The sequence below is a fragment of the Ranitomeya variabilis genome, chromosome 2 (assembly GCF_051348905.1).
Source record: "Ranitomeya variabilis isolate aRanVar5 chromosome 2, aRanVar5.hap1, whole genome shotgun sequence".
NCBI lineage: Eukaryota > Metazoa > Chordata > Amphibia > Anura > Dendrobatidae > Ranitomeya > Ranitomeya variabilis.
This window is the reverse complement of record NC_135233.1, coordinates 622,217,429-622,241,432: the sequence shown is the minus strand read 5'-3', so window position 1 is coordinate 622,241,432 and position 24,004 is coordinate 622,217,429.

Genomic DNA, 24,004 nt, shown 5'->3' with positions numbered 1-24,004 from the left:
TGTATCTCTGCATACAGGGATCTCCCTCTAGTGGTGACTACAGACAGGATCTTATCATGTATCTCTGTATACAGGGAGCTCCCCCCTAATGGTGACTGCAGACAGGATCTCATCATGTATCTCTGTATACAGGGAGCTCCCCATAGTGGTGGCTCCAGACAGGATCTTATCATGTATCTCTGCATATAGGGAGCTCCCCTAGTGGTGACTGCAAACAGGATCTCATCATGTATCTCTGCATACAGGGAGCTCCCCCTAGTGGTGGCTGCAGACAGGATCTTATCATGTATCTCTGTATACAGGGAGCTCCCCCTAGTGGTGGCTGCAGAGAGGATCTTATATATCTCTGTGTACAGGGAGCTCCCCCTAGTGGTGGCTGCAGAAAGGATCTTATCATGTATCTCTGTCTCCAGAGTGCTCCCACTAGTGGTGACTGCAGACAAGATCTTATTATGTATCTCTGTATACAGGGAGCTCCCCCTAGTGGTGGCTGCAGACAGGATCGTATCATGTATCTCTGTATACAGGGAGCTCCCCCTAGTGGTGGCTGCAGACAGGATCTTGTCATATATCTCTGTATACAGGGAGCTCCCCCTAGTGGTGACTGCTGACGGGATTTTATCATGTATCTCTGTATACAGGGAGCTCCCCCTAGTGGTGGCTGCAGACAAGATCTTATCATGTATCTCTGCATACAGGGAGCTCCCTCTAGTGGTGACTACAGACAGGATCTTATCATGTATCTCTGTATACAGGGAGCTCCCCCTAGTGGTGACTGCAAACAGGATCTCATCATGTATCTCTGCATACAGGGAGCTCCCTCTAGTGGTGACTACAGACAGGATCTTATCATGTATCTCTGTATACAGGGAGCTCCCCCCTAGTGGTGACTGCAGACAGGATCTTATCATGTATCTCTGTATACAGGGAGCTCCCCCTAGTGGTGACTGCAGACAGGATCTTATCATGTATCTCTGCATATAGGGAGCTCCCTTAGTGGTGACTGCAAACAGGATCTCATCATGTATCTCTGCATACAGGGAGCTCCCCCTAGTGGTGGCTGCAGACAGGATCTTATCATGTATCTCTGTATACAGGGAGCTCCCCCTAGTGGTGGCTGCAGAGAGGATCTTATATATCTCTGTGTACAGGGAGCTCCCCCTAGTGGTGGCTGCAGACAGGATCTTATCATGTATCTCTGTCTCCAGAGAGCTCCCCCTAGTGGTGACTGCAGACAAGATCTTATTATGTATCTCTGTATACAGGGAGCTCCCCCTAGTGGTGGCTGCAGACAGGATCGTATCATGTATCTCTGTATGCAGGGAGCTCCCCCTAGTGGTGGCTGCAGACAGGATCTTGTCATATATCTCTGTATACAGGGAGCTCCCCCTAGTGGTGACTGCTGACGGGATCTTATCATGTATCTCTGTATACAGGGATCTCCCCCTAGTGGTGGCTGCAGACAGGATCTTATCATGTTTCTCTATATACAGGGAGCTCCCCCTAGTGGTTACTGCAGACAGGATCTTATCACGTATCTTTATATACAGGGAGCTCCCCCTAGTGGTGACTGCAGACAGGATCTTATTATGTATCTGCATACAGGGAGCTCCCCCTAGTGGTGGCAGCAGTCAGGATCTTATCATATATCTCTGTATACAGGGAGCTCCCCCTAGCGGTGACTGCAGACAGCATCTTATCATGTATCTCTGTATACAGGGAGCTCCCCCTAGTGGTGACTGCAGACAGGACCTTATCATGTATCTCTGTATACAGGGAGCTCCCCCTAGCGGTGACTGCAGACAGGATCTTATCATGTATCTCTGTATACAGGGAGCTCCCCCTAGTGGTGGCTGCAGACAGGATCTTATCCTGTATCTCTGTATACAGGGAGCTCCCCCTAGTGGTGACTGCAGACAGGATCTTATCATGTATCTCTGCATACAGGGAGCTCCCTTTAGCGGTGGCTGCAGACAGTATCCTATCATCCTATCATGTATCATCCTATCATGTATACAGGATCTTATCATGTATCTCTGTATACAGGGAGCTCCCCCTAGTGGTGACTGCTGACAGGATCTTATGAATCTCTGTACACGGGGAGCTCTGTATACAGGGAGCTCCCCCTAGTGGTGACTGCAAACAGGATCTCATCATGTATCTCTGCATACAGGGAGCTCCCTCTAGTGGTGACTACAGACAGGATCTTATCATGTATCTCTGTATACAGGGAGCTCCCCCCTAGTGGTGACTGCAGACAGGATCTTATCATGTATCTCTGTATACAGGGAGCTCCCCCTAGTGGTGACTGCAGACAGGATCTTATCATGTATCTCTGCATATAGGGAGCTCCCCTAGTGGTGACTGCAACCAGGATTTCATCATGTATCTGTGCATACAGGGAGCTCCCCCTAGTGGTGGCTGCAGACAGGATCTTATCATGTATCTCTGCATACAGGGAGCTCCCTCTAGTGGTGACTAAAGACAGGATCTTATCATGTATCTCTGTATACAGGGAGCTCCCCCCTAGTGGTGACTGCAGACAGGATCTTATCATGTATCTCTGTATACAGGGAGCTCCCCATAGTGGTGGCTCCAGACAGGATCTTATCATGTATCTCTGCATATAGGGAGCTCCCCTAGTGGTGACTGCAAACAGGATCTCATCATGTATCTCTGCATACAGGGAGCTCCCCCTAGTGGTGGCTGCAGACAGGATCTTATCATGTATCTCTGTATACAGGGAGCTCCCCCTAGTGGTGGCTGCAGAGAGGATCTTATATATCTCTGTGTACAGGGAGCTCCCCCTAGTGGTGGCTGCAGAAAGGATCTTATCATGTATCTCTGTCTCCAGAGTGCTCCCACTAGTGGTGACTGCAGACAAGATCTTATTATGTATCTCTGTATACAGGGAGCTCCCCCTAGTGGTGGCTGCAGACAGGATCGTATCATGTATCTCTGTATACAGGGAGCTCCCCCTAGTGGTGGCTGCAGACAGGATCTTGTCATATATCTCTGTATACAGGGAGCTCCCCCTAGTGGTGACTGCTGACGGGATTTTATCATGTATCTCTGTATACAGGGAGCTCCCCCTAGTGGTGGCTGCAGACAAGATCTTATCATGTATCTCTGCATACAGGGAGCTCCCTCTAGTGGTGACTACAGACAGGATCTTATCATGTATCTCTGTATACAGGGAGCTCCCCCTAGTGGTGACTGCAAACAGGATCTCATCATGTATCTCTGCATACAGGGAGCTCCCTCTAGTGGTGACTACAGACAGGATCTTATCATGTATCTCTGTATACAGGGAGCTCCCCCCTAGTGGTGACTGCAGACAGGATCTTATCATGTATCTCTGTATACAGGGAGCTCCCCCTAGTGGTGACTGCAGACAGGATCTTATCATGTATCTCTGCATATAGGGAGCTCCCTTAGTGGTGACTGCAAACAGGATCTCATCATGTATCTCTGCATACAGGGAGCTCCCCCTAGTGGTGGCTGCAGACAGGATCTTATCATGTATCTCTGTATACAGGGAGCTCCCCCTAGTGGTGGCTGCAGAGAGGATCTTATATATCTCTGTGTACAGGGAGCTCCCCCTAGTGGTGGCTGCAGACAGGATCTTATCATGTATCTCTGTCTCCAGAGAGCTCCCCCTAGCGGTGACTGCAGACAGGATCTTATCATGTATCTCTGTATACAGGGAGCTCCCCCTAGTGGTGGCTGCAGACAGGATCTTATCCTGTATCTCTGTATACAGGGAGCTCCCCCTAGTGGTGACTGCAGACAGGATCTTATCATGTATCTCTGCATACAGGGAGCTCCCTTTAGCGGTGGCTGCAGACAGTATCCTATCATCCTATCATGTATCATCCTATCATGTATACAGGATCTTATCATGTATCTCTGTATACAGGGAGCTCCCCCTAGTGGTGACTGCTGACAGGATCTTATGAATCTCTGTACACGGGGAGCTCTGTATACAGGGAGCTCCCCCTAGTGGTGACTGCAAACAGGATCTCATCATGTATCTCTGCATACAGGGAGCTCCCTCTAGTGGTGACTACAGACAGGATCTTATCATGTATCTCTGTATACAGGGAGCTCCCCCCTAGTGGTGACTGCAGACAGGATCTTATCATGTATCTCTGTATACAGGGAGCTCCCCCTAGTGGTGACTGCAGACAGGATCTTATCATGTATCTCTGCATATAGGGAGCTCCCCTAGTGGTGACTGCAACCAGGATTTCATCATGTATCTGTGCATACAGGGAGCTCCCCCTAGTGGTGGCTGCAGACAGGATCTTATCATGTATCTCTGCATACAGGGAGCTCCCTCTAGTGGTGACTAAAGACAGGATCTTATCATGTATCTCTGTATACAGGGAGCTCCCCCCTAGTGGTGACTGCAGACAGGATCTTATCATGTATCTCTGTATACAGGGAGCTCCCCATAGTGGTGGCTCCAGACAGGATCTTATCATGTATCTCTGCATATAGGGAGCTCCCCTAGTGGTGACTGCAAACAGGATCTCATCATGTATCTCTGCATACAGGGAGCTCCCCCTAGTGGTGGCTGCAGACAGGATCTTATCATGTATCTCTGTATACAGGGAGCTCCCCCTAGTGGTGGCTGCAGAGAGGATCTTATATATCTCTGTGTACAGGGAGCTCCCCCTAGTCGTGGCTGCAGATAGGATCTTATCATGTATCTCTGTCTCCAGAGAGCTCCCACTAGTGGTGACTGCAGACAAGATCTTATTATGTATCTCTGTATACAGGGAGCTCCCCCTAGTGGTGGCTGCAGACAGGATCGTATCATGTATCTCTGTATACAGGGAGCTCCCCCTAGTGGTGGCTGCAGACAGGATCTTGTCATATATCTCTGTATACAGGGAGCTCCCCCTAGTGGTGACTGCTGACGGGATTTTATCATGTATCTCTGTATACAGGGAGCTCCCCCTAGTGGTGGCTGCAGACAAGATCTTATCATGTATCTCTGCATACAGGGAGCTCCCTCTAGTGGTGACTACAGACAGGATCTTATCATGTATCTCTGTATACAGGGAGCTCCCCCTAGTGGTGACTGCAAACAGGATCTCATCATGTATCTCTGCATACAGGGAGCTCCCTCTAGTGGTGACTACAGACAGGATCTTATCATGTATCTCTGTATACAGGGAGCTCCCCCCTAGTGGTGACTGCAGATAGGATCTTATCATGTATCTCTGTATACAGGGAGCTCCCCCTAGTGGTGACTGCAGACAGGATCTTATCATGTATCTCTGCATATAGGGAGCTCCCTTAGTGGTGACTGCAAACAGGATCTCATCATGTATCTCTGCATACAGGGAGCTCCCCCTAGTGGTGGCTGCAGACAGGATCTTATCATGTATCTCTGTATACAGGGAGCTCCCCCTAGTGGTGGCTGCAGAGAGGATCTTATATATCTCTGTGTACAGGGAGCTCCCCCTAGTGGTGGCTGCAGACAGGATCTTATCATGTATCTCTGTCTCCAGAGAGCTCCCCCTAGTGGTGACTGCAGACAAGATCTTATTATGTATCTCTGTATACAGGGAGCTCCCCCTAGTGGTGGCTGCAGACAGGATCGTATCATGTATCTCTGTATACAGGGAGCTCCCCCTAGTGGTGACTGCAGACAGGATCTTATCATGTATCTCTGCATATAAGGAGCTCCCCTAGTGGTGACTGCAAACAGGATCTCATCATGTATCTCTGCATACAGGGAGCTCCCCCTAGTGGTGGCTGCAGACAGGATCTTATCATGTATCTCTGTATACAGGGAGCTCCCCCTAGTGGTGGCTGCAGAGAGGATCTTATATATCTCTGTGTACAGGGAGCTCCCCCTAGTGGTGGCTGCAGACAGGATCTTATCATGTATCTCTGTCTCCAGAGAGCTCCCCCTAGTGGTGACTGCAGACAAGATCTTATTATGTATCTCTGTATACAGGGAGCTCCCCCTAGTGGTGGCTGCCGACAGGATCGTATCATGTATCTCTGTATACAGGGAGCTCCCCCTAGTGGTGGCTGCAGACAGGATCTTGTCATATATCTCTGTATACAGGGAGCTCCCCCTAGTGGTGACTGCTGACGGGATCTTATCATGTATCTCTGTATACAGGGAACTCCCCCTAGTGGTGGCTGCAGACAGGATCTTATCATGTTTCTCTATATACAGGGAGCTCCCCCTAGTGGTTACTGCAGACAGGATCTTATCACGTATCTTTATATACAGGGAGCTCCCCCTAGTGGTGACTGCAGACAGGATCTTATTATGTATCTGCATACAGGGAGCTCCCCCTAGTGGTGGCAGCAGTCAGGATCTTATCATGTATCTCTGTATACAGGGAGCTCCCCCTAGCGGTGACTGCAGACAGGATCTTATCATGTATCTCTGTATACAGGGAGCTCCCCCTAGTGGTGACTGCAGACAGGATCTTATCATGTATCTCTGTAAACAGGGAGCTCCCTGTAGTGGTGGCTGCAGACAGGATCTTATCCTGTATCTTTGTATACAGGGAGCTCCCCCTAGTGGTGACTGCAGACAGGATCTTATCATGTATCTCTGCATATAGGGAGCTCCCTTTAGCGGTGGCTGCAGACAGTATCCTATCATCCTATCATGTATCATCCTATCATGTATCCCTGTATACAGGATCTTATCATGTATCTCTGTATACAGGGAGCTCCCCCTAGTGGTGACTGCTGACAGGATCTTATGTATCTCTGTACACGGGGAGCTCTGTATACAGGGAGCTCCCCCTAGTGGTGACTGCTGACAGGATCCTATGTATCACTGTATACAGGGAGCTCCCACTAGTGGTGGCTGCAGACAGGATCCTATCATGGTTCTCTGCATACAGGGAGCTCCCCCTAGTGGTGGCTGCAGACAGGATCTTATCATGTATCTCTGTATACAGGGAGCTCCTCCTAGTGGTGACTGCAGACAGGATCTTATTATGTATCTCTGTATACAGGGAGCTCCCCCTAGTGGTGGCTGCAGACAGGATCTTATCATGTATCTCTGTCTCCAGAGAGCTCCCCCTAGTGGTGACTGCAGACAAGATCTTATTATGTATCTCTGTATACAGGGAGCTCCCCGTAGTGGTGGCTGCAGACAGGATCGTATCATGTATCTCTGTATACAGGGAGCTCCCCCTAGTGGTGGCTGTAGACAGGATCTTGTCATATATCTCTGTATACAGGGAGCTCCCCCCTAGTGGTGACTGCTGACGGGATCTTATCATGTATCTCTGTATACAGGGAGCTCCCCCTAGTGGTGGCTGCAGACAGGATCTTATCACGTATCTCTATATACAGGGAGCTCCCCCTAGTGGTTACTGCAGACAGGATCTTATCACGTATCTTTATATACAGGGAGCTCCCCCTAGTGGTTACTGCAGACAGGATCTTATTATGTATCTCTGCATACAGGAAGCTCCCCCTAGTGGTGGCAGCAGTCAGGATCTTATCATGTATCTCTGTATACAGGGAGCTCCCCCTAGCGGTGACTGCAGACAGGATCTTATCATGTATCTCTGTATACAGGGAGCTCCCCTTAGTGGTGGCTGCAGACTGGATCTTATCACGTATCTCTATATACAGGGAGCTCCCCCTATTGGTGACTGCAGACAGGATCTTATCATGTATCTCTGTAAACAGGGAGCTCCCCCTAGTGGTGACTGCAGACAGGATCTTATCATGTATCTCTGCATACAGGGAGCTGCCCCTAGCGGTGGCTGCAGACAGGATCCTATCATCCTATCATGTATCTCTGTATACAGGGAGCTTCCCCTAGTGGTGACTGCAGACAGGATCTTATCATGTATCTCTGTATACAGGGAGCTCTGTTGTGAATTTGCTTTTTGCTCCCTCTAGTGGTTACTAGTTTTTTGACTCTGGTTTTTCTGTCATTCCTTTTATCCGCACCTGGGTCGTTAGTTAGGGGTGTTGCTATATAAGCTCCCTGGACCTTCAGTTCAATGCCTGGCAACGTAGTTATCAGAGCTAGTCTGCTGTGCTCTTGTCTACTGATCCTGGTTCCAGTTATATCAGCTAAGTCTGCCTTTTGCTTTTTGCTATTTGTTTTGGTTTTGTAATTTTGTCCAGCTTGTTCCAAATCTATATCCTGACCTTTGCTGGAAGCTCTAGGGGACTGGTGTTCTCCCCCCGGACCGTTAGACGGTTCGGGGGTTCTTGAATTTCCAGTGTGGATTTTGATAGGGTTTTTGTTGACCATTTAAGTTACCTTTCTTTATTCTGCTATCAGTAAGCGGGCCTCTCTGTGCTAAACCTGGTTCATTTCTGTGTTTGTCATTTCCTCTTACCTCACCGTCATTATTTGTGGGGGGCTTCTATCCAGCTTTGGGGTCCCCTTCTCTGGAGGCAAGAAAGGTCTTTGTTTTCCTCTACTAGGGGTAGCTAGATTCTCCGGCTGGCGCGTGTCATCTAGAATCAACGTAGGAATGATCCCCGGCTACTTCTAGTGTTGGCGTTAGGAGTAGATATATGGTCAACCCTGTTACCACTGCCCTATGAGCTGGATTTTTGTATTCTGCAGACTTCCACGTTCCTCTGAGACCCTCGCCATTGGGGTCATAACAGTTTGCCAGGCCAGTATTAAATGTTTAATGCATTGCAGAAGAGGGATTATAAGAAAGAAGATTCTGAGTTTTTTTTTTTCTTCTTCCCCTTTACCTCAGAGTGGCTATGCTTGCTGCAGACATGAATGTCCAGACCTTGATTACAAGTGTGGACCAGCTGGCTACTCGTGTGCAGGGCATACAAGACTATGTTATCAGAAATCCTAGGTCAGAACCTAAAATACCGATTCCTGAACTGTTTTCCGGAGACAGGTTTAAGTTTAGGAATTTCGTGAATAATTGTAAATTGTTTTTGTCCCTGAGACCCTGTTCATCTGGAGATTCTGCTCAGCAAGTAAAAATTGTTATTTCGTTCTTACGGGGCGACCCTCAGGATTGGGCTTTTTCGCTGGCGCCAGGAGATCCGGCATTGGCTGATCTTGATGCGTTTTTTCTGGCGCTCGGTTTACTTTATGAGGAACCCAATCTTGAGATTCAGGCAGAAAAGGCCTTGCTGGCTATGTCTCAGGGGCAGGACGAGGCTGAAGTGTATTGCCAAAAATTTCGGAAATGGTCCGTGCTGACACATTGGAACGAGTGTGCACTGGCCGCTAATTTTAGAAATGGCCTTTCTGAAGCCATTAAGAATGTTATGGTGGGTTTTCCCATTCCCACAGGTCTGAATGATACTATGGCACTGGCTATTCAAATTGACCGGCGGTTGCGGGAGCGCAAAACCGCAAATTCCCTCATGGTGTTGTCTGAACAGACACCTAATTCGGTGCAATGTGATAGAAAAACCGCAAATTCCCTCATGGTGTTGTCTGAACAGACACCTGATTTAATGCAATGTGATAGAATCCTGACTAGAAATGAGCGGAAAATTCATAGACGCCGGAATGGCTTGTGCTACTACTGTGGTGATTCTACACATGTTATCTCAGCATGCTCTAAACGTATAGCTAAGGTTGTTAGTCCTGTCACCGTTGGTAATTTGCAACCTAAATTTATTCTGTCTGTAACTTTGATTTGCTCACTGTCATCTTATCCTGTCATGGCGTTTGTAGATTCAGGTGCTGCCCTGAGTCTCATGGATCTCTCATTTGCTAAGCGCTGTGGTTTTACTCTTGAACCATTAGAAAATCCTATTCCTCTTAGGGGTATTGATGCTACACCATTGGCAGCAAATAAACCGCAGTATTGGACACAGGTTACCATGTGCATGACTCCTGAACACCGCGAGGTGATACGTTTCCTGGTTTTACATAAGATGCATGATTTGGTTGTTTTAGGGCTGCCATGGTTACAGACCCATAATCCAGTCCTGGACTGGAAGGCTATGTCAGTCTCAAGTTGGGGCTGTCGTGGTATTCATGGGGATTCCCTGCCTGTGTCTATTGCTTCTTCTACGCCTTCGGAAGTTCCGGAGTATTTGTCTGATTATCAGGATGTCTTCAGTGAGTCTGAGTCCAGTGCACTGCCTCCTCATAGGGACTGTGACTGTGCTATAGATTTGATCCCAGGCAGTAAATTTCCTAAGGGAAGACTGTTTAATCTGTCGGTACCTGAACATACCGCTATGCGTTCATATATCAAGGAGTCTCTGGAGAAAGGACATATTCGTCCGTCTTCTTCCCCTCTTGGTGCGGGATTCTTTTTTGTGGCAAAAAAGGACGGATCTTTGAGACCTTGTATTGATTATCGGCTTTTAAATAAGATCACTGTCAAATTTCAGTATCCTTTACCGCTGTTGTCTGACTTGTTTGCCCGGATTAAGGGTGCCAAGTGGTTCACCAAGATAGACCTTCGTGGTGCGTACAACCTTGTGCGCATTAAGCAAGGTGATGAATGGAAAACCGCATTCAATACGCCCGAAGGTCATTTTGAGTACTTGGTGATGCCTTTTGGGCTCTCCAATGCGCCTTCAGTTTTTCAGTCCTTTATGCATGACATTTTCCGGAAGTATCTGGATAAATTTTTGATTGTTTATCTGGATGATATTTTGGTTTTTTCTGATAATTGGGATTCGCATGTGGAGCAGGTCAGGTTGGTCTTTAAAATTTTGCGTGAAAATTCTTTGTTTGTCAAGGGCTCAAAGTGTCTCTTTGGTGTACAGAAGGTTCCCTTTTTGGGGTTCATTTTTTCCCCTTCTGCTGTGGAGATGGACCCAGTCAAGGTCCGAGCTATTCTTGATTGGACTCAGCCCTCGTCAGTTAAGAGTCTTCAGAAGTTCTTGGGCTTCGCTAACTTCTACCGTCGTTTTATCGCTAATTTTTCTAGCATTGTGAAACCTTTGACGGATATGACCAAGAAGGGCTCTGATGTAGCTAACTGGGCTCCTGCTGCCGTGGAGGCTTTCCAGGAGTTGAAACGCCGGTTTACTTCGGCGCCTGTTTTGTGCCAGCCTGACGTCTCACTTCCCTTTCAGGTTGAGGTGGATGCTTCGGAGATTGGGGCAGGGGCCGTTTTGTCGCAGAGAGGCCCTGGTTGCTCTGTTATGAAACCTTGTGCCTTTTTCTCTAGGAAGTTTTCGCCTGCCGAGCGAAATTATGATGTGGGCAATCGGGAGTTGTTGGCCATGAAATGGGCATTTGAGGAGTGGCGTCATTGGCTCGAGGGTGCTAAGCATCGTGTGGTGGTCTTGACTGATCACAAAAATCTGATGTATCTCGAGTCTGCTAAACGCCTTAATCCGAGACAGGCCCGCTGGTCATTGTTTTTCTCCCGCTTTGATTTTGTTGTCTCGTATTTACCAGGTTCAAAGAATGTGAAGGCCGATGCTCTTTCTAGGAGCTTTGTGCCTGATGCTCCTGGAGTCGCTGATCCTGTTGGTATTCTTAAAGATGGAGTTATCTTGTCAGCTATTTCTCCGGATCTGCGACGTGTGTTGCAGAGATTTCAGGCTGATAGGCCTGAGTCTTGTCCACCTGACAGACTGTTTGTCCCGGATAAGTGGACCAGCAGAGTCATTTCCGAGGTTCATTCCTCGGTGTTGGCAGGTCACCCGGGAATTTTTGGCACCAGAGATCTGGTGGCCAGGTCCTTTTGGTGGCCTTCCTTGTCAAGGGATGTGCGGTCATTTGTGCAGTCCTGTGGGACTTGTGCTCGAGCTAAGCCTTGCTGTTCTCGTGCCAGCGGTTTGCTCTTGCCCTTGCCTGTCCCGAAGAGACCTTGGACACATATCTCCATGGATTTCATTTCTGATCTTCCGCTATCTCAGGGCATGTCCGTTATCTGGGTGATATGTGATCGCTTCTCCAAGATGGTCCATTTGGTTCCTTTGCCTAAGCTGCCTTCCTCTTCCGATCTGGTTCCTGTGTTTTTCCAGAACGTGGTTCGTTTGCACGGCATCCCTGAGAATATTGTGTCAGACAGAGGATCCCAGTTCGTTTCCAGGTTCTGGCGATCCTTTTGTAGTAGGATGGGCATTGATTTGTCGTTTTCGTCTGCTTTCCATCCTCAGACTAATGGTCAGACAGAGCGAACCAATCAGACCTTGGAGGCTTATTTGAGGTGTTTTGTCTCTGCTGATCAGGACGATTGGGTGACATTCTTGCCGTTGGCTGAGTTTGCCCTTAATAATCGGGCTAGTTCCGCCACCTTGGTTTCGCCTTTTTTCTGCAACTCTGGTTTCCATCCTCGCTTTTCTTCGGGTCATGTGGAGCCTTCTGACTGTCCTGGGGTGGATTCTGTGGTGGATAGGTTGCAGCAGATCTGGAATCATGTGGTGGACAACTTGAAGTTGTCACAGGAGAAGGCTCAGCGCTTTGCCAACCGCCGCCGCGGTGTGGGTCCCCGACTACGCGTTGGGGATTTGGTATGGCTTTCTTCCCGCTTTGTTCCTATGAAGGTCTCCTCTCCCAAATTTAAACCTCGTTTTATTGGGCCTTACAAGATATTGGAAATCCTTAATCCTGTATCTTTTCGTCTGGATCTTCCTGTGTCGTTTGCTATTCACAATGTATTTCATAGGTCCTTGTTGCGGCGGTACATTGTGCCTGTAGTTCCTTCTGCTGAGCCTCCTGCTCCGGTGTTGGTTGAGGGCGAGTTGGAGTACGTGGTGGAGAAGATCTTGGATTCTCGCCTCTCCAGGTGGAGGCTTCAGTACCTGGTCAAGTGGAAGGGCTATGGTCAGGAGGATAATTCCTGGGTGGTCGCCTCTGATGTTCATGCGGCCGATTTAGTTCGTGCCTTTCATGCCGCTCATCCTGATCGCCCTGGTGGTCGTGGTGAGGGTTCGGTGACCCCTCACTAAGGGGGGGTACTGTTGTGAATTTGCTTTTTGCTCCCTCTAGTGGTTACTAGTTTTTTGACTCTGGTTTTTCTGTCATTCCTTTTATCCGCACCTGGGTCGTTAGTTAGGGGTGTTGCTATATAAGCTCCCTGGACCTTCAGTTCAATGCCTGGCAACGTAGTTATCAGAGCTAGTCTGCTGTGCTCTTGTCTACTGATCCTGGTTCCAGTTATATCAGCTAAGTCTGCCTTTTGCTTTTTGCTATTTGTTTTGGTTTTGTAATTTTGTCCAGCTTGTTCCAAATCTATATCCTGACCTTTGCTGGAAGCTCTAGGGGACTGGTGTTCTCCCCCCGGACCGTTAGACGGTTCGGGGGTTCTTGAATTTCCAGTGTGGATTTTGATAGGGTTTTTGTTGACCATATAAGTTACCTTTCTTTATTCTGCTATCAGTAAGCGGGCCTCTCTGTGCTAAACCTGGTTCATTTCTGTGTTTGTCATTTCCTCTTACCTCACCGTCATTATTTGTGGGGGGCTTCTATCCAGCTTTGGGGTCCCCTTCTCTGGAGGCAAGAAAGGTCTTTGTTTTCCTCTACTAGGGGTAGCTAGATTCTCCGGCTGGCGCGTGTCATCTAGAATCAACGTAGGAATGATCCCCGGCTACTTCTAGTGTTGGCGTTAGGAGTAGATATATGGTCAACCCAGTTACCACTGCCCTATGAGCTGGATTTTTGTATTCTGCAGACTTCCACGTTCCTCTGAGACCCTCGCCATTGGGGTCATAACAGAGCTCCCCCCTATTGGTGACTGCAGACAGGATCTTATCATGTATCTCTGTATACAGGGAGCTCCCCCTAGTGGTGGCTGCAGAAAAGATCTTATCACGTATCTCTGTATAAAGGGAGCTCCCCCTAGTGGTGGCTGCAGACAGGATCTTATCATGTATCTCTGTATACAGGGAGCTCCCCCTAGCGGTGACTGCAGACAGGATCTTATCATGTATCTCTGTATATAGGGAGCTCCCCCTAGTGGTGACTGCAGACAGGATCTTATCATGTATCTCTGTATACAGGGAGCTCCCCCTAGTGGTGACTGCAGACAGGATCTTATCATGTATCTCTGTATACAGGGAGCTCCCCCTAGTGGTGGCTGCAGACAGGATCTTATGTATCTCTGTAAACAGGGAGCTCCCTGTAGTGGTGGCTGCAGACAGGATCTTATCCTGTATCTCTGTATACAGGGAGCTCCCCCTAGTGGTGACTGCAGACAGGATCTTATCCTGTATCTCTGTATACAGGGAGCTCCCCCTAGTGGTGACTGCAGACAGGATCTTATCATGTATCTCTGTATACAGGGAGCTCCCCCTAGTGGTGACTGCAGACAGGATCTTATCATGTATCTCTGTATACAGGAAGCTCCCCCTAGTGGTGACTGCTGATGGGATCTTATCACATATCTCTATATACAGGGAGCTCACCCTAGTGGTGACTGCTGACAGGATCTTATTATGTATCTCTGTATACAGGGAGCACCCCCTAGTGGTGGCTGCAGACAGGATCTTATCACGTATCTCTATATACAGGGCGCTCCCCCTAGTGCTGACTGCTGACGGGATCTTATCATGTATCTCTTTATGCATGGAGCTCCGCCTAGTGGTGACTGCAGACATGATCTTATGTATCTCTGTGTAGAGGGAGCTCCCCCTAGTGGTGACTGCAAACAGGATCTCATCATGTATCTCTGCATACAGGGAGCTCCCTCTAGTGGCGACTACAGACAGGATCTTATCATGTATCTCTGTATACAGGGAGCTCCCCCCTAGTGGTGACTGCAAACAGGATCTCATCATGTATCTCTGCATACAGGGAGCTCCCCCTAGTGGTGGCTGCAGACAGGATCTTATCATGTATCTCTGTATACAGGGAGCTCCCCCCAGTGGTGACTGCAGACAGGATCTTATCATGTATCTCGGCATACAGGGAGCTCCCCTAGTGGTGACTGCAAACAGGATCTCATCATGTATCTCTGCATACAGGGAGCTCCCCCTAGTGGTGGCTGCAGACAGGATCTTATCATATATCTCTGTATACAGGGAGCTCCCCCTAGTGGTGGCTGCAGAGAGGATCTTATATATCTCTGTGTACAGGGAGCTCCCCCTAGTGGTGGCTGCAGACAGGATCTTATCATGTATCTCTGTCTCCAGAGAGCTCCCCCTAGTGGTGACTGCAGACAAGATCTTATTATGTATCTCTGTATACAGGGAGCTCCCCCTAGTGGTGGCTGCAGACAGGATCGTATCATGTATCTCTGTATACAGGGAGCTCCCCCTAGTGGTGGCTGCAGACAGGATCTTGTCATATATCTCTGTATACAGGGAGCTCCCCCTAGTGGTGACTGCTGACGGGATCTTATCATCTATCTCTGTATACAGGGAGCTCCCCCTAGTGGTGGCTGCAGACAGGATCTTATCATGTATCTCTATCTACAGGGAGCTCCCCCTAGTGGTGACTGCTGACAGGATCTTATGTATCTCTGTATACAGGGAGCTCCCCCTAGTAGTGACTGCTGACAGGATCTTATGTATCTCTGTATACAGGGAGCTCCCCCTAGTGGTGGCTGCAGACAGGATCTTATCATGTATCTCTGTATACAGGAGCTCCCCCTAGTGGTGGCTGCAGACAGGATCTTATCATGTATCTCTTTATGCAGGGAGCTCCCCCTAGTGGTGGCTGCAGACATGATCTTATGTATCTCTGTGTATAGGGAGCTCCCCCTAGTGGTGACTGCAAACAGGATCTCATCATGTATCTCTGCATACAGGGAGCTCCCCCTAGTGGTGACTACAGACAGGATCTTATCATGTATCTCTGTATACAGGGAGCTCCCCCTAGTGGTGACTGCAGACAGGATCTTATCATGTATCTCTGCATACAGGGAGCTCCCTCTAGTGGTGACTACAGACAGGATCTTATCATGTATCTCTGTATACAGGGAGCTGTTGAGTCCTTATCAGTCCCCGGCTTACTAATATAGGAATCCAAGTAATGACACGCAGCACAAGAGTTGTGTGATCATATGCAGGGATCGCCCAGGAGCTCGCCTCTGCCTCACTGGGCTCACCCCTCCTGTTTATATAGGAATGAGATAAGCATTTACAGACATGCGTACAAGGGCTCATATTCTCTAACAAAGAGTATCTATTCTACTGATAACGTTCACTTCTGGAATGCAGGTTACAATATGGCAAAGGAATGCGTCCATAAAAGGAATATGTCTACCTTGCTCAAGTTTCTTCATATACGTCTCTGAGTAGAGGAAGACAAAATGGATTCTTCAATCTGATCTCTACAGAGCTCCCCCCTAATGGTGACTGCAGACAGGATCTTATCATGTATCTCTGTATACAGGGAGCTCCCCATAGTGGTGGCTCCAGACAGGATCTTATCATGTATCTCTGCATATAGGGAGCTCCCCTAGTGGTGACTGCAAACAGGATCTCATCATGTATCTCTGCATACAGGGAGCTCCCCCTAGTGGTGGCTGCAGACAGGATCTTATCATGTATCTCTGTATACAGGGAGCTCCCCCTAGTGGTGGCTGCAGAGAGGATCTTATATATCTCTGTGTACAGGGAGCTCCCCCTAGTGGTGGCTGCAGATAGGATCTTATCATGTATCTCTGTCTCCAGAGAGCTCCCACTAGTGGTGACTGCAGACAAGATCTTATTATGTATCTCTGTATACAGGGAGCTCCCCCTAGTGGTGGCTGCAGACAGGATCGTATCATGTATCTCTGTATACAGGGAGCTCCCCCTAGTGGTGGCTGCAGACAGGATCTTGTCATATATCTCTGTATACAGGGAGCTCCCCCTAGTGGTGACTGCTGACGGGATTTTATCATGTATCTCTGTATACAGGGAGCTCCCCCTAGCGGTGACTGCAGACAGGATCTTATCATGTATCTCTCTATACAGGGAGCTCCCCCTAGTGGTGACTGCTGACGGGATCTTATCATATATCTCTGTATACAGGGAGCTCCCCTTAGTGGTGGCTGCAGACTGGATCTTATCACGTATCTCTATATACAGGGAGCTCCCCCTATTGGTGACTGCAGACAGGATCTTATCATGTATCTCTGTAAACAGGGAGCTCCCCCTAGTGGTGACTGCAGACAGGATCTTATCATGTATCTCTGCATACAGGGAGCTGCCCCTAGCGGTGGCTGCAGACAGGATCCTATCATCCTATCATGTATCTCTGTATACAGGGAGCTTCCCCTAGTGGTGACTGCAGACAGGATCTTATCATGTATCTCTGTATACAGGGAGCTCCCCCCTAGTGGTGACTGCAGACAGGATCTTATCATGTATCTCTGTATACAGGGAGCTCCCCCTAGTGGTGACTGCAGACAGGATCTTATCATGTAGCTCTGTATACAGGGAGCTCCCACTAGTGGTGGCTGCAGGCAGGATCTTATCATGTATCTCTGTATACAGGGAGCTCCCCCTAGTGGTGACTGCAGACAGGATCTTATCATGTATCTCTGTATACAGGGAGCTCCCCCCTAGTGGTGACTGCAGACAGGATCTTATCATGTATCTCTGTATACAGGGAGCTCTCCCTAGTGGTGGCTGCAGACAGGATCTTATCACGTATCTCTATATACAGGGAGCTCCCCCTAGTGTTGACTGCAGAAAAGATCTTATCACGTATCTCTGTATAAAGGGAGCTCCCCCTAGTGGTGGCTGCAGACAGGATCTTATCATGTATCTCTGTATACAGGGAGCTCCCCCTAGCGGTGACTGCAGACAGGATCTTATCATGTATCTCTGTATACAGGGAGCTCCCCCTAGTGGTGACTGCAGACAGGATCTTATCATGTATCTCTGTATACAGGGAGCTCCCCCTAGTGGTGACTGCAGACAGGATCTTATCATGTATCTCTGTATACAGGGAGCTCCCCCTAGTGGTGGCTGCAGACAGGATCTTATGTATCTCTGTAAACAGGGAGCTCCCTGTAGTGGTGGCTGCAGACAGGATCTTATCCTGTATCTCTGTATACAGGGAGCTCCCCCTAGTGGTGACTGCAGACAGGATCTTATCCTGTATCTCTGTATACAGGGAGCTCCCCCTAGTGGTGACTGCAGACAGGATCTTATCATGTATCTCTGTATACAGGGAGCTCCCCCTAGTGGTGACTGCAGACAGGATCTTATCATGTATCTCTGTATACAGGGAGCTCCCCCTAGTGGTGACTGCTGATGGGATCTTATCACATATCTCTATATACAGGGAGCTCACCCTAGTGGTGACTGCTGACAGGATCTTATTATGTATCTCTGTATACAGGGAGCACCCCCTAGTGGTGGCTGCAGACAGGATCTTATCACGTATCTCTATATACAGGGAGCTCCCCCTAGTGCTGACTGCTGACGGGATCTTATCATGTATCTCTTTATGCATGGAGCTCCGCCTAGTGGTGACTGCAGACATGATCTTATGTATCTCTGTGTAGAGGGAGCTCCCCCTAGTGGTGACTGCAAACAGGATCTCATCATGTATCTCTGCATACAGGGAGCTCCCTCTAGTGGCGACTACAGACAGGATCTTATCATGTATCTCTGTATACAGGGAGCTCCCCCCTAGTGGTGACTGCAAACAGGATCTCATCATGTATCTCTGCATACAGGGAGCTCCCCCTAGTGGTGGCTGCAGACAGGATCTTATCATGTATCTCTGTATACAGGGAGCTCCCCCCAGTGGTGACTGCAGACAGGATCTTATCATGTATCTCGGCATACAGGGAGCTCCCCTAGTGGTGACTGCAAACAGGATCTCATCATGTATCTCTGCATACAGGGAGCTCCCCCTAGTGGTGGCTGCAGACAGGATCTTATCATATATCTCTGTATACAGGGAGCTCCCCCTAGTGGTGGCTGCAGAGAGGATCTTATATATCTCTGTGTACAGGGAGCTCCCCCTAGTGGTGGCTGCAGACAGGATCTTATCATGTATCTCTGTCTCCAGAGAGCTCCCCCTAGTGGTGACTGCAGACAAGATCTTATTATGTATCTCTGTATACAGGGAGCTCCCCCTAGTGGTGGCTGCAGACAGGATCGTATCATGTATCTCTGTATACAGGGAGCTCCCCCTAGTGGTGGCTGCAGACAGGATCTTGTCATATATCTCTGTATACAGGGAGCTCCCCCTAGTGGTGACTGCTGACGGGATCTTATCATGTATCTCTGTATACAGGGAGCTCCCCCTAGTGGTGGCTGCAGACAGGATCTTATCATGTATCTCTATCTACAGGGAGCTCCCCCTAGTGGTGACTGCTGACAGGATCTTATGTATCTCTGTATACAGGGAGCTCCCCCTAGTAGTGACTGCTGACAGGATCTTATGTATCTCTGTATACAGGGAGCTCCCCCTAGTGGTGGCTGCAGACAGGATCTTATCATGTATCTCTGTATACAGGAGCTCCCCCTAGTGGTGGCTGCAGACAGGATCTTATCATGTATCTCTTTATGCAGGGAGCTCCCCCTAGTGGTGGCTGCAGACATGATCTTATGTATCTCTGTGTATAGGGAGCTCCCCCTAGTGGTGACTGCAAACAGGATCTCATCATGTATCTCTGCATACAGGGAGCTCCCCCTAGTGGTGACTACAGACAGGATCTTATCATGTATCTCTGTATACAGGGAGCTCCCCCTAGTGGTGACTGCAGACAGGATCTTATCATGTATCTCTGCATACAGGGAGCTCCCTCTAGTGGTGACTACAGACAGGATCTTATCATGTATCTCTGTATACAGGGAGCTCCCCCCTAATGGTGACTGCAGACAGGATCTTATCATGTATCTCTGTATACAGGGAGCTCCCCATAGTGGTGGCTCCAGACAGGATCTTATCATGTATCTCTGCATATAGGGAGCTCCCCTAGTGGTGACTGCAAACAGGATCTCATCATGTATCTCTGCATACAGGGAGCTCCCCCTAGTGGTGGCTGCAGACAGGATCTTATCATGTATCTCTGTATACAGGGAGCTCCCCCTAGTGGTGGCTGCAGAGAGGATCTTATATATCTCTGTGTACAGGGAGCTCCCCCTAGTGGTGGCTGCAGATAGGATCTTATCATGTATCTCTGTCTCCAGAGAGCTCCCACTAGTGGTGACTGCAGACAAGATCTTATTATGTATCTCTGTATACAGGGAGCTCCCCCTAGTGGTGGCTGCAGACAGGATCGTATCATGTATCTCTGTATACAGGGAGCTCCCCCTAGTGGTGGCTGCAGACAGGATCTTGTCATATATCTCTGTATACAGGGAGCTCCCCCTAGTGGTGACTGCTGACGGGATTTTATCATGTATCTCTGTATACAGGGAGCTCCCCCTAGTGGTGGCTGCAGACAAGATCTTATCATGTATCTCTGCATACAGGGAGCTCCCTCTAGTGGTGACTACAGACAGGATCTTATCATGTATCTCTGTATACAGGGAGCTCCCCCTAGTGGTGACTGCAAACAGGATCTCATCATGTATCTCTGCATACAGGGAGCTCCCTCTAGTGGTGACTACAGACAGGATCTTATCATGTATCTCTGTATACAGGGAGCTCCCCCCTAGTGGTGACTGCAGACAGGATCTTATCATGTATCTCTGTATACAGGGAGCTCCCCCTAGTGGTGACTGCAGACAGGATCTTATCATGTATCTCTGCATATAGGGAGCTCCCTTAGTGGTGACTGCAAACAGGATCTCATCATGTATCTCTGCATACAGGGAGCTCCCCCTAGTGGTGGCTGCAGACAGGATCTTATCATGTATCTCTGTATACAGGGAGCTCCCCCTAGTGGTGGCTGCAGAGAGGATCTTATATATCTCTGTGTACAGGGAGCTCCCCCTAGTGGTGGCTGCAGACAGGATCTTATCATGTATCTCTGTCTCCAGAGAGCTCCCCCTAGTGGTGACTGCTGACGGGATCTTATCATGTATCTCTGTATACAGGGATCTCCCCCTAGTGGTGGCTGCAGACAGGATCTTATCATGTTTCTCTATATACAGGGAGCTCCCCCTAGTGGTTACTGCAGACAGGATCTTATCACGTATCTTTATATACAGGGAGCTCCCCCTAGTGGTGACTGCAGACAGGATCTTATTATGTATCTGCATACAGGGAGCTCCCCCTAGTGGTGGCAGCAGTCAGGATCTTATCATATATCTCTGTATACAGGGAGCTCCCCCTAGCGGTGACTGCAGACAGGATCTTATCATGTATCTCTGTATACAGGGAGCTCCCCCTAGTGGTGACTGCAGACAGGACCTTATCATGTATCTCTGTAAACAGGGAGCTCCCTGTAGTGGTGGCTGCAGACAGGATCTTATCCTGTATCTCTGTATACAGGGAGCTCCCCCTAGTGGTGACTGCAGACAGGATCTTATCATGTATCTCTGCATACAGGGAGCTCCCTTTAGCGGTGGCTGCAGACAGTATCCTATCATCCTATCATGTATCATACTATCATGTATACAGGATCTTATCATGTATCTCTGTATACAGGGAGCTCCCCCTAGTGGTGACTGCTGACAGGATCTTATGAATCTCTGTACACGGGGAGCTCTGTATACAGGGAGCTCCCCCTAGTGGTGACTGCAAACAGGATCTCATCATGTATCTCTGCATACAGGGAGCTCCCTCTAGTGGTGACTACAGACAGGATCTTATCATGTATCTCTGTATACAGGGAGCTCCCCCCTAGTGGTGACTGCAGACAGGATCTTATCATGTATCTCTGTATACAGGGAGCTCCCCCTAGTGGTGACTGCAGACAAGATCTTATCATGTATCTCTGCATATAGGGAGCTCCCCTAGTGGTGACTGCAAACAGGATCTCATCATGTATCTGTGCATACAGGGAGCTCCCCCTAGTGGTGGCTGCAGACAGGATCTTATCATGTATCTCTGCATACAGGGAGCTCCCTCTAGTGGTGACTAAAGACAGGATCTTATCATGTATCTCTGTATACAGGGAGCTCCCCCCTAGTGGTGACTGCAGACAGGATCTTATCATGTATCTCTGTATACAGGGAGCTCCCCATAGTGGTGGCTCCAGACAGGATCTTATCATGTATCTCTGCATATAGGGAGCTCCCCTAGTGGTGACTGCAAACAGGATCTCATCATGTATCTCTGCATACAGGGAGCTCCCCCTAGTGGTGGCTGCAGACAGGATGTTATCATGTATCTCTGTATACAGGGAGCTCCCACTAGTGGTGGCTGCAGAGAGGATCTTATATATCTCTGTGTACAGGGAGCTCCCCCTAGTGGTGGCTGCAGATAGGATCTTATCATGTATCTCTGTCTCCAGAGAGCTCCCACTAGTGGTGACTGCAGACAAGATCTTATTATGTATCTCTGTATACAGGGAGCTCCCCCTAGTGGTGGCTGCAGACAGGATCGTATCATGTATCTCTGTATACAGGGAGCTCCCCCTAGTGGTGGCTGCAGACAGGATCTTGTCATATATCTCTGTATACAGGGAGCTCCCCCTAGTGGTGACTGCTGACGGGATTTTATCATGTATCTCTGTATACAGGGAGCTCCCCCTAGTGGTGGCTGCAGACAAGATCTTATCATGTATCTCTGCATACAGGGAGCTCCCTCTATTGGTGACTACAGACAGGATCTTATCATGTATCTCTGTATACAGGGAGCTCCCCCTAGTGGTGTCTGCAAACAGGATCTCATCATGTATCTCTGCATACAGGGAGCTCCCTCTAGTGGTGACTACAGACAGGATCTTATCATGTATCTCTGTATACAGGGAGCTCCCCCCTAGTGGTGACTGCAGACAGGATCTTATCATGTATCTCTGTATACAGGGAGCTCCCCCTAGTGGTGACTGCAGACAGGATCTTATCATGTATCTCTGCATATAGGGAGCTCCCTTAGTGGTGACTGCAAACAGGATCTCATCATTTATCTCTGCATACAGGGAGCTCCCCCTAGTGGTGGCTGCAGACAGGATCTTATCATGTATCTCTGTATACAGGGAGCTCCCCCTAGTGGTGGCTGCAGAGAGGATCTTATATATCTCTGTGTACAGAGAGCTCCCCCTAGTGGTGGCTGCAGACAGGATCTTATCATGTATCTCTGTCTCCAGAGAGCTCCCCCTAGTGGTGACTGAAGACAAGATCTTATTATGTATCTCTGTATACAGGGAGCTCCCCCTAGTGGTGGCTGCAGACAGGATCGTATCATGTATCTCTGTATGCAGGGAGCTCCCCCTAGTGGTGGCTGCAGACAGGATCTTGTCATATATCTCTGTATACAGGGAGCTCCCCCTAGTGGTGACTGCTGACGGGATCTTATCATGTATCTCTGTATACAGGGATCTCCCCCTAGTGGTGGCTGCAGACAGGATCTTATCATGTTTCTCTATATACAGGGAGCTCCCCCTAGTGGTTACTGCAGACAGGATCTTATCACGTATCTTTATATACAGGGAGCTCCCCCTAGTGGTGACTGCAGACAGGATCTTATTATGTATCTGCATACAGGGAGCTCCCCCTAGTGGTGGCAGCAGTCAGGATCTTATCATATATCTCTGTATACAGGGAGCTCCCCCTAGCGGTGACTGCAGACAGGATCTTATCATGTATCTCTGTATACAGGGAGCTCCCCCTAGTGGTGACTGCAGACAGGACCTTATCATGTATCTCTGTAAACAGGGAGCTCCCTGTAGTGGTGGCTGCAGACAGGATCTTATCCTGTATCTCTGTATACAGGGAGCTCCCCCTAGTGGTGACTGCAGACAGGATCTTATCATGTATCTCTGCATACAGGGAGCTCCCTTTAGCGGTGGCTGCAGACAGTATCCTATCATCCTATCATGTATCATCCTATCATGTATACAGGATCTTATCATGTATCTCTGTATACAGGGAGCTCCCCCTAGTGGTGACTGCTGACAGGATCTTATGAATCTCTGTACACGGGGAGCTCTGTATACAGGGAGCTCCCCCTAGTGGTGACTGCTGACAGGATCCTATGTATCACTGTATACAGGGAGCTCCCCCTAGTGGTGACTGCAGACAGGATCTTATCATGTATCTCTGTATACAGGGAGCTCCCCCTAGTGGTGACTGCAGACAGGATCTTATCATG